Source organism: Acanthochromis polyacanthus, chromosome 7 (genome assembly GCF_021347895.1).
Source record: "Acanthochromis polyacanthus isolate Apoly-LR-REF ecotype Palm Island chromosome 7, KAUST_Apoly_ChrSc, whole genome shotgun sequence".
In the NCBI taxonomy this organism is placed as follows: domain Eukaryota; kingdom Metazoa; phylum Chordata; class Actinopteri; family Pomacentridae; genus Acanthochromis; species Acanthochromis polyacanthus.
This window is the reverse complement of record NC_067119.1, coordinates 28,740,161-28,752,244: the sequence shown is the minus strand read 5'-3', so window position 1 is coordinate 28,752,244 and position 12,084 is coordinate 28,740,161.

Sequence of the window (12,084 nt, the reverse complement as noted above, 5' to 3'; positions counted from 1 at the left end):
CAGTGGGAGCTGGGAGTACAACACCCCCATCCTCCCCCTCTTGCCCAACAAAGCTCTCTAAAAATGTGTGTCAGAGGTTTGGGGGAGGTTCCGCTGAGAGGCAAATAGAATTAAGGAGCCAACTCGAAACTATGCTATAGCTCCTCAGCTGACAGCACACACCCAGAGCGGTGTGTATTCCAGCTCCCTGTTTTTCTTTCTCATACCTGCACATTTTTACATAACAGAGCTGCATAAACAGAGAGGAATCAATTTGGCTCATCATTTTGACCACCTTTCTAGACTAAACACCGTATGAATGTATCATTTGCAATAAGATACACTTGCTAAATATTATGCCATTAAATTCACATGCTGACACAAGCAAGGAATAAGGAAACCACACACATACACACGTGCACAGTAACACCACCAGTACTTCCTCTGGCATTAATCTCACACATTTATTCTGGTCAGTCTACTTGCAGGCAGGAATTCACCAGGACATCTCATGTTGCATATCAACACTTCCATTTGTGCAGCGAGAGGCTTAAGTAGGTTAGAGGCAGGCATGCACACTCCACTTTCGTCTCCAAGCCCTCCGGGCAGTAAACGATTCTGTCAGAGAGGCTGCTGCTCGTTATCGACGTGCTCGCAGGCTGGAAGTTGTGGGCACTGCAGCAGCTCCTGTACATAGCAATGCAGCCTCAGCCGCTGCCATGCAACAGACATGAGAGATCGAGTACAGTATAGATCCACTATAATGCCCTGCACCATAAAACAGTCAAATCTGAAGAGGGCCTCTTCATTGAGCAGATGTGTATTGATTCAAATATGGCAAACAGGAGTTCAGCCTATGAGCATGAGATTTAGAAATGAGGATATAATGGCCGTAATTGCTTTTAACGAATGTTTAATGCAGCATACAGTGATTAAACAAGCTATGCTAGCTGCTAGCCTGGCAGGCCTGTGTGGCTGAGATTAGTCACAGCAGCACTTCTTAAAGCTAACATGCTAATGTTTAGCGGGCCTCATGCTGACCATGTTTAGCATCCTACTGAAGCATGGAAACGTTTAGTAATCAGCACTCCCCTTACAAAAGTAAAATGTTTGCAGAATATTTGTGGGTGATTTTCAGCAAAAAAAATTGCCAATAATAAGAGATTTGTCACTACTGACACACATGGTGAGCAGTGGTGTTTTTCCACCAATGATTAACTCATAGTATCTTCTGGTGACAAGGCTGCCATTAGCGACAAGTTTGCATCGTGACAAAAAGGAATTTCTTTCAGATAATTGTGATTAACCTTTGCAATATAACTGCAAATTTGTTGCCTCAGACTTGCATCATATTTTATATGCAAAATAGACGTGTGGCAAACTGACAGTGGCCTTCAAACTGTGAAAAATTCACATTTTTGGTAGTTTTTTTTAGAATCGTAAGATTAATTTTCTTCTGAACCTGTTGGTTAGCTGTTTCCTCGTCTGGGTTTCTCTAACAGTCCAGAGACATACATGGTCAGGCAAATGATGATTGTCGGTTTCAGATTCTTTCCAAAGGTGTGAACGTGAGCATAAATAGTTCCTGTGATGGACTGGCTACTTGTACAGGATCTCATGGTGCCTGCTTGATTCCTACTAACTGTAACCTGCTAAACGAACAAAGTGAGAACAGCTAATAGATGAAGTTTTCCACAACATTTAAATGAAGTTCACCACAAGTTTGCTACAAATCTAATTTTTATTTGAAAATATGATCTTGCTGCAAATGTGCTGTGACATTACAAAAAGTTAGCCCCAATTGTTTGACAGAAACCTTAAACATTTATAAGGATCAACAGAGAGTACAGCTAAAGCTTTTTGGAATATTGTTAGTTTAGATATTTGGGAAATTAGAAAAACAGATGAAAAGGTAAGTGATCCAGAAATGTGTTATAATCATCTTAGGTATTTCAAAAATTGCTATAGCTGTGATGACATTTTGAAAAAAGAAAGCCTACTTTTTCTCAAAATCTCAGATCACTGAAATCACCTCGATACATCCTCTGGGAACCATGAATGTGTATCAACCCACGTGTAGATTTTGAGGTATTTCACTAAATAAGTGAAAACTTGGAGATGCTGGTGGAAAAAGTCAAGAGATTCAGCCTCTGTGGAACGAAAATGTTTTGTAACAAATCTGGGACAGTCCATCCAAGAACTGCTCAGATATCTCAGGTTGGACTAATTAGATTAGAGTCTCTGCATCAGAGTGGGTAAAACAAAGACAGCCGCTGGTTGTTAATCTGCTGCAGCTAGAGCCACACCCCACCTAGCCTGAAGCATTTTGACTGCATGTGCGTGCCTTTCAGCTATTTTCAAACAGGGATCTTATTAGATAGTTTGTCTGCCTGTCTGAATCCTCAGGCTGGTCCAGGAGGGTGAAGTGGGATTTGTGGATGCGGTTAGACCAGAATAACAATGCTTAGATTAATGACCCCTGTTCCTCTGCATTGCTCCAACTACATTTCACAAGTATTTGTGGCTGGAATGTGTGTGTTTGGATCATGTGTCTGCTGTATGTTGAGGTGGGTGTACGTGTAAGCCAGGGTCCTCACAGACTGTATGACATTTACACAGAGGAGCGAACGCTGTGAAGGGGATTGGCTTGTTTATGAAGCAAAGGGAGCCGACTTGTATGATCAGTGCGTTGTACCTGTGATGTCTGACTGTATCCTCCTACCGCCCCCACACCACCAGGCGTATATGTGACAGTGAATTCCATTATCTCCCAGCAACCGACCTTCTCTCTAACACATATGTTTCCTATCATGGTCGGGACATTCCAGGCGTTCCACAAGAAAGATCTATCGTGAAGCGAGCAAGTCCAGATTGAACAAAGACAAACCCTGCGGAGGGAACCGAATGGAAATTGTATGTTTGTGTGCAAGATATAGTGTCATAAAGGTCATGGCAATAAGTGCACTTGTTGGCAAATGTGTGCTGAATACATAATTCCTATGGAAGCTAATTTACACCTTGTGCACACACTCTGCGACATTTGCACAGAGGAGTGAGCCCTATGAACGAGGTTTGTGTTTGGTTCTGGTCTTTGGTGATGTTCCAGTTGTGTTTTACTCTTTCCAAACAAAATGCATGTGAGACTTTGATACTAAATTAGAATTTCTGTTGCTCATCTCAGCTCATGTATATAATAGAACATGTAGAAACTAGTAAAGAGGCTGTAAAGATGGTCCGAGTGACATACATTTTGTCACTGGCCCACGCAGATTCCTCTGTGGACGTCCCATGTGTAGGCCGTAATTTGACAGTCAGTGCAGCAACTCCACTACAAATGTGATTGTGTGCATGTTAGTGTACATGTCTGGAAATTTACAACTTTACTGTGCATTTTGTGTTGTATCTACTCTCAGATGTACATTGCTTTGGATAAAAATGTCTGCTAAATGAAAGTGCATATGGCATTTAAGGAATGCATCCTCCAAGTGGAGTAGAAAGAAGTATGAAGCCTTCATTATACACTCTTGTTGACACGTACAAGGACACCTGTGGAGTTGTTGTTATTCAACCACTTTCTAGCACACTCAGAGGATCCTGTTCCATACATGCACAGTAGATCTGCATCTACCTATTCTGCCGACTCCTCATCATCTCCCCAAATCCACAAGAGTCAGAGCAAACCCCTCTACAGATACTGAAATGCAGCCTAAAATTTGTCTCCATGTGGTGACTACGTTATAAGGACAGTAGTGTACATGCATGGAATACGTGGAAGCCAATCTACTGTGCAACCGTCAAGCAGACTTCAAGTGACCTAGAAAGTAGTATCTGACTAGACTCCCTTATGGACACAGACAGCTGTGGATCACACAAGTGTGTAGTTGTTGCGTACCACTTCCTGCTCTGCTTGGAGTTCACTGCGAGGACTCCTTTCCATACATGTATGGCTGGTTGTATCTACATATTACAGGCATGCACACTGCTGCCTTCGTAGCATAAATTTTGGGCTCCATGCAGATGTTTACAGAGGGATTCTTGGGACTCAAGAGATTTTGAAAGTCATCTGGTTTGACATTGGCTTAATGGCAACAACTATGTGCCTGTTGTGTCAGTGTGCACGTCCACATGGGAGTATAGCCAAGGCTTAAGTTTGACCATGACCGTGAATGTCGTTTCTGCATAGCATTGTTACAGTAAGGTTCTTCTGTTTGGTCGGTTGGTTCACTGTGTTGATCCAGATTGAAATATTGTAGAAAACTTCAATAAACTACATTTGTCCCCAGAAGATAAATCCTACCGACTTTAGTGATTCTCTTACTATACATTCAGACCAAGCAGCAGATAAAAGGTCTTTCTTTATCCATTAAAATATGTCAACATACAGGTTATGAACTGACACAAGACTGACACACAATTCATGATATCCAGTGAGGCTGGTGATCCTCTGACTTTTCGTTTCGTGCTAGTTAAGAAATTCAAAAGAGGAGGATTTAGCTCTAAGCACCTACATAGCCACACGGTGAACACCCATGGGAAGCAAACAAATTGCGTGGCATCGACTCCGCCACATTGCTGCTGCTGTGGGAGTGCCAACAGCGTGGGAATATGTCTGTGTAGGAGAAGATTACTTTTGTAGCTTCTGGGATCCCTCTTTTGTGTGTCCACTGGCTCCAAGATTAGAGACACAACAAAAGCAAAAGTAGGGTTTTGGCACAAAGTCACGTCCAAGAAGTTGTCGGGGATTTGTTGCTAAAAGTTGGCATGTCTGACTCAGTACTTGTGACTTGTGATGCTTAATGCGTTATTTGTTCACTTTTAGTTGTGCACAGACAGTTGAAGGTTATGTAAGCACTTTGGGGCCATTTTATAGCTTTACTAGAGATTAAACAGTCAAGATGATAAGATAGAAAGACGGAAAGGAGAGACATTTATGACATCAGTGGCCCTTTAGGATTGGAACCAGAGACAGCACCTTAAATGACTGCAACTCACGGTTATTTTACTTTAATTAATTTGTTGATTATTTTCCAGTTAACTGATTAGTCTTTGGCCTATGAAATGTCAAAAAATGGTCTAAAATGTCACTGAGTGTTTCCAGAAGCCAGTGTGACCTAATCAAATGTCTTGTTTTGTCCACAACCCAAAGATATTCAGTTTTTTGTCACAGAGAAGGAGAGGAACCAGAGAATATTCACATTTAAGAAGCTGGAATCAGACATTTTTTTTGATTAACCATTACAGCTCTACCTTAAACCCACCAGGGCACCACATACACTACCAGTCAAAGTTTGGACACACCTTCTCATTCAGTGATTATTATTACTGAAGACATCAAAATTATAAATAATACACATGGAATTATGTTGGATAACAAAAAAGTATTAATCCTCAGTATTAATCGACAATGTAGAAACAATACAAAATTAATAAAAGCATTGAATGAGAAAGGTGTGTCAAACTTTGACTGGTAGTTTATTTCTAGTTATTTGTCAAAATGTTTGATTCCCAACCAATCAGACCTTTAAAAAGCCTGTGAACAAGTCACACAGCATGTAATAAGAAGGCTCTGAGACTTCTATGCTACCTAACTACACTTTTATTTTACACTCTGACCAAATGGAGGACATGCATACGATGTAAACAGTGAGTCCACTTTTTAAACGCCGAAACGTACACAGTGCATCGGCTGTTGTCAGTTGGGTTTGAAATGATTTGAAAGCACTTTCTCCATTCCCTCTGGACATCCAGTCAGGAGCAGAAGGCTTTTTACACAGAGCACTTCATGAGAGGAGAGGAGGAGGAAGAGGAGGAGGAAGAGGAGGACAGTCTGCAGAGCCATCCGTGGGGGCGGATCAGGACAAGATCAATGGGAGTGACAGGGAGTGCAGGAGGCAGCAGGAGATTCAAAGTAGGCCAATAAATAAATTCCTAGTGAGACAGCCACTTGCCCCCCCCCTCCAGCCACCACCACCTCCGTTCCACCCCTAACCCCGTTGGCCCCGTCCACTGGGCCCCTTTGATTACTGGCCTCTGAGCTGGGAGGGGGATGGGAGGCCCCCGGCTGCACAATACACCTCTCATACGGGGCCTCACTCACCTTCTTGCCTCCATTTGTTGGACATTCATCTTTCAGCATGTGTGTGAGTTTGTTTAGGGGAGGGGGCTGAGCGGAATGAGGGACTGGTGGGGACAGGGATGGAGCGATGGAAGGATGTGGGGGGTGTATGTCCGTCTGTGTGTGTGTGTGTGTGTTGAGTGGGGGTCTTCTATGTTTTTTACATCTTCCAACACATACGCCATCCCCTAACACCGTCCTATATTCTATGTAAGCTCCCCATCTCGGACCACCAGGCTCTGCCCTGTGGTGTCACTCAGTGAGCTGGCTGGTTTAAACATTAGCCACTCTGGGTTTTGCCTCCACAGAAGTCAGGAGGAAGAAAAAAGAGCTTGTCTTCTTTCCTCAGTCTGGCTGCCACACAGCAGCAACAGTTTTGGATTTCACTCAAATGTAGTCCAACCTAATATTTTTAAACATCAATTTAACCCTCCTGTTGTCCTCATTTACGAGCACCAAAAATGATTGTTTCCTTGTCTGAAAGAAATCCAAAAATTCAGCAAAAAAATCCCCAAATTTCTGAAAATATGAAATCCGTCAGGAAGAAAATTCCAATAATTCCTTAAAAGTTTCCCTTGAAAGTTTAATTTAAAAAAAATCCCCAAAATTTGGCAAGAAAATTTCTTGTAAATATTTTCAAAAAATTAGTGAAAACCTTTCCAAAAAAAATCCTAAAAATATCTAAAGTGATAACATTTATATCAGTAAAACGTCTAACATTTTCTTTAAGAACATTCACAAAAAATCAACCCTAATCCAGTGAATTTTTGCTGAATTTTGGTTGATTATTTTTATGAATATTCTTAAGAACCATTATTAACATTTCTTTTTTCCACTAAAAAATGTTCAAAGATTTCCCAAAAATGTTGAAAATGTGGACATCGGAAGTTCACTGTGAAAATTTATATATTTTTGCCCACATTTTCAAACTTTAAAAATGGGTCAATTTTGACTCGCAGGATGACATGAGGGTTAAAGGGACATCCACCAGATCAACACATTATGCTTAACACTAAACAGCTTGAACAAATAGCTGCCTGTCCTTCTTAATGGAAATAGCTGGCATCAGATACATGTTTATCGCATTGTGGTGACGTGAAACATCAATACCGCTCTTATCCCAGTTATATTGGAACTACTTACTGTGTCAGCTTATAAGCATAAATACTGACAACAGGGGAACAGGCAGCCAGGCTCTGTCCAAAGGGAACACAATCCACCTGTTCAGACTAAAAGTAGACACTTTTTTATGCCTTGTGTATTTATTCACCCCAAAACGCTCTGCTCCACCAGTTTGAAGTTCACTGTGGGCTGCGTCTGTGGGAGTGTGACTGAGTTTTTCAGTGTGGCTCAGCCTCTGTTTGAACCCAGAACTCACCACAAACTCCAGCTCTTTCTGATGTTTGCCTCCAGTTCTCTCCTTTTTCCTCTAATCTCTGTATGCTTACGAAGCAGTTCATTAAGTCCCAGGATACACACAGATTTTTTTTTGCTCCAGAAGAACCATTTTCACGCTGTGTGGATGCCTTTGCCATCACTAAAATTCACTTTGCATTCTGTATGAGCCACGGTAAGCTGACTTTAAGCCCCTATAACATGTATAAGCTGAGACCCCCAGGCAGTAGCAGACATGTAACTCTAAATGGTAGCTAGGATATTTTTTCCACTTTGGTTTATGTCTGAAATAAACAAATGAAATATTCCATTGTTACAATGAGCTTTTGAGGTGCTCATACTCTGATTTGCACCTTTGATGAGGCTAGCTGTTTCCCACTGCTGATAAATACACATTATTCAGAAGATGTTTGAAATAATCTCCATGACAGTGACCCAAAATGCTGCATCAATGAGAGGCCAAAACATAAAGGAAAATGTTGCAGAATATCCACATTAGCTTCATGCTAAATGAACAGGTACTAGTATCAATCTTCTATTTCTATCCTATTGCCCAAATGTAAAACTGCTCCTTTAATATCCCAGAAAACACTTCAACAATGCCTCAAAGAAATTCAGCATCTTTCAAAGATGAGTGTTTTAAACAGACTGGGAACAACTAATCAAAGTGCTTTTTGAAGCTCGACTTATACGAGGAATAAAACCTGCACATCTCTGCCTCTCCTGCTTTTTTTCTGCTTTAAACAATCCTTGTTTCAATCTGCCGCCTCGCAACTCCTTTTCTTTAAAAAACAAGTGCACTTGTAAGTGGCTGGGATATCCCTTCAAGTTACATGTTGTGTTACAAAAACAGAAGAAAATGACAATTTTTTTGGTCAGTATTAGTGGTTTTGACAACATTCAGCTCAGTGCTCATAAAGTCGAAAATGCTGTTTTGCAAACCAGTTCTGAATCACTAGATTCAGTTTATTAAAAGATTTGTTCATGGAAGTCACTTTGCCTGAATATCAGAGATGACTGCTGTTTTTTACAAACAGTTTGGCATTTTACTATTCAACATGCTGAACCTGATTCTGACAGTTTGAGCTGCAGACACTCTGGGTTCATGACCACTGTGTAGTACGTACAGTGAACACATCACTGAATCTGATCTGTTCCCTCACAGTGAATGGATCTGAGAACATCTTCAGTCACCTGTTTGTTCACATTGCAGGATGCACTGCAAACTAATCACGTTTGCTCGCAGGGAACTGAGTGAATAATGCATGACCTGAACAGTTCATTCAGTAAATGAGCATTTTTCCTCGCAACTGACCAAGAGCTCAACCAAACTAAGAAATGAACGGATCCTTTCAGGAGGAGTTTAGTTTGTTCACCCAAATGATTTGTTGTTTTGATGCTCTTGCACCACTAGAGATGTATCACAGCTCTACAAGCAGCGCCTGTATCCATGACAGTTTTCAAACGGAAGGTGGAAGAGGAGATGCATCGTCCATCTTTATATACAGGAATGAACCTGGTCAAAGGTGTCGACTGGCTGAAAAGGAGCTCTGTGGACCTGCACACAGTCGTCTGTCCTCAATGACAAGGATGTGTGTAAATTGAAATAAATAGCGAGCTAAATCTGAACTGCATTTGAATTACAAAACTGAATCTGCATCACGAGAACTGGATTAAAAGAGGTGAATATGAATTTAGAAATGTGAGTATCAGAGATGGGTAGTAACGTTACATTTACTTAAGTAACTTTTTGAAAAGAAAAGTACTTCTGAGAGTAGTTCTTCTCTGCCATACTTTTTACTTTTACTTGAGTAGATTTGTGAAGGAGAAATGCTACTCTTACTCCATTACACTGGGCTACTCTCCACTGTTACTTTTTTTATTTACCACATTAGATATGCTTTGGGCTGCACAGTGGAGTAAGTGGTTAGCACTTTCGCCTTGCAGCAAGAAGATCCCCGGTTCAAATCCCGGCCTGGGATCTTTCTGCATGGAGTTTGCATGTTCTCCCTGTGCATGCGTGGGTTTTCTCCGGGCACTCTGGCTTTCTCCCACAGTCCAAAAATATGCTGAGGTTAATTGATCACTCTAAATTGCCCGTAGGTGTGAATGAGAGTGTGATTGTTTGTCTGTATATGTAGCCCTGCGACAGACTGGCGACCTGTCCAGGGTGTCCCCTTCCTTCGCCCGAGTCAGCTGAGATAGGCTCCAGCGACCCTAGTGAGGATAAAGCAGTGTATAGAGAATGAATGGATGGATGGATATGCTTTATTGTGTGGAGAGATGCCCCCAGTAGATCTACCACATGACTGTGTTTCACCACTCAGACGAAGCAACATTAATCACGTGACTCCGTTTCACAAGACGTCGCCCTGCAGTCACATTAGCGGCATAACTCTTTACACATAGCAGACAGGGAATGAAAAACAGAGGCATTTTCGAGAAATTTCATCTCGCTTTGATGTCCAAAAACATTAGCATAGCATTAGCATGGATTTCTCTGTCTTTTGTCTTCTGTTTACTAACACGGGGTACAGCATTCACATACAGTCTATCTTGTCACTGGAAGTAGTTTGCACTGTTCAAACATACAGACGTTGCCTTACTACAGGTATTTGTTTCTAAAGCTTTATGTTGTGAAAAACTGAGATTCGGAAATTTGTGTTTTTTGTGCCTTTACTTGTCATTTTGTAAAGATGTTTATTTTTACAGTTTTTTATTATTATTTGGAAATACCAGAATTTGCTCATTATTTTACATTTTTGTCTGTCTGATCACATCATTTCTAAAAAATAAATCGGACATTACAATCAAACAGTTACTCAGTACTTTCAGTACTTGAGTAGTCTTTTCACCAAATACTTTTTTACTCTTACTTGTATAATTTTTATTGATGACTACTTTTTACTTCTACTTGAGTGATTTATTTTGAAGTAACGTTACTCTTACTTAAGTACAGTTTTTGGCTACTCTACCCACCTCTGGTGAGTATTGAAGTATACAGTGAGCTAAATTTCCAGTGAGGATCAAATATAATTTCAGGGTAGCTGAATTCAGTTTCAAACCAATAAATTTAATATCTAATTATGTGATTCAAATGGAGTTTTTATATTACAATCATTCAAGCTCAGCTGTTAAAATTCAAATACCCATAATTCAGATTCTAGGGGCACATATTTGGGCGCATATAACGCTACATCACTATAAAGAATTCTGATTTTTGCTCCACTCTCTGACAGTGACTGGGTTTATTGTGCACCTGTGAAGGAGAAACTACATCTGAGGAGAGCAGTTCAGGTTGGGAGACCTTCTCCCCTGGCGTCATTAAAGTGCATCGGCTGTAAATATTTCACAAAGCACATAAAGCACATGAGCAGATGACAGGTAGGGTGGCAGGTTGAGGAGAAAGAGAGGAGGAGGGTCGTGTCCTGAGGCCAGAGCTGGCAGGGAGAGCAGGGCCACACCTCAGCCAAGGTTATCACCAAGACTCAGAGAGAAGACAGAGATCCCCTTTGTGGTTCACAGCCACTCGCTTACATGACTGTCATACCACAAGACATTTGTGTGGAAGATGAGAGCAGTCGAGCGTAGTGAGCTGACAGGAGCAGGCAGAGAGGAAGAGGCAAAGGCAAGCAGGGGAAGAAAGAGAAGCCGAGGGAGACCGAGAAGAAAGAGAGAGAGATTCAGACGAAACGAGTGGGAGGTGGAGCACAGAGTGGAGGACTTATATGGAGATCGCGTGGTATCTTTTCAAAGTGCCGAATGACACTTCCTATCACTATGTCGAGGGAAGTGGAGCGTGTCAGCTCCGGTGCTCTCATCACCCCATCTTACATGGCAAGGAGCAATTACCACTGGCACAAAGCCCCCCACCACCATCATCCCCTGCAATTCAGTGGAATCAGCCAGCAGACCTGTGACCTCATCATTTAGAGTAATACGCCTGTCCTGCACTGGCCTCAGGAGTTTCACGGCTTGTAGGAGGCTTAAGGAGCGCAGGGAGATGACTAAACAGAGCAAAGTTGCCTCATTACAGGGGGAGGGACATCACAGACATCACCTCACCTTTCATCCTTAACAGATCAAAAAGGAAGCCGTTTAATGCTATTTACAAGCTGTCATACGGCCTGGAAGTTGCCAGTGTACCTTGCTGAGGGGCACATAAGCAGCCCTTTGGGACAGCATAGCATGAAATCTGTTTTTTGTTCCTGATGTGATTCATCTATTTAAAGAGAAGCCAAAGAGAGGCATGTCAGAAAAATGTGAAAAGCTGTATTGCCAGTGAGTGCTACATAAACCATTGTTCCACCAGCCCTGTGATTTGCACTAAAGGGGTCGCAGTTGGTTGCCATGGCAACCTTTCAGTATAGATGGCCTGTTTCTTTTCCAGTAGCGGTGATCATCAGCATCATTGGAGGAGATCATTAGCAGGGAGCCCCCAGGGCTGTGTGATCAGTGCCTGGCCAGGACATTAGACGGTGAGAACAGAATGATAGACGGAGGATTTGGTCGTTATCATCTGCAGGCTGCAGCAGGGCTCAGCTCCACCAGCCCCCTCGTACCTGGATGGTTTTTTTTCTTCCCCTGAGCTTCCC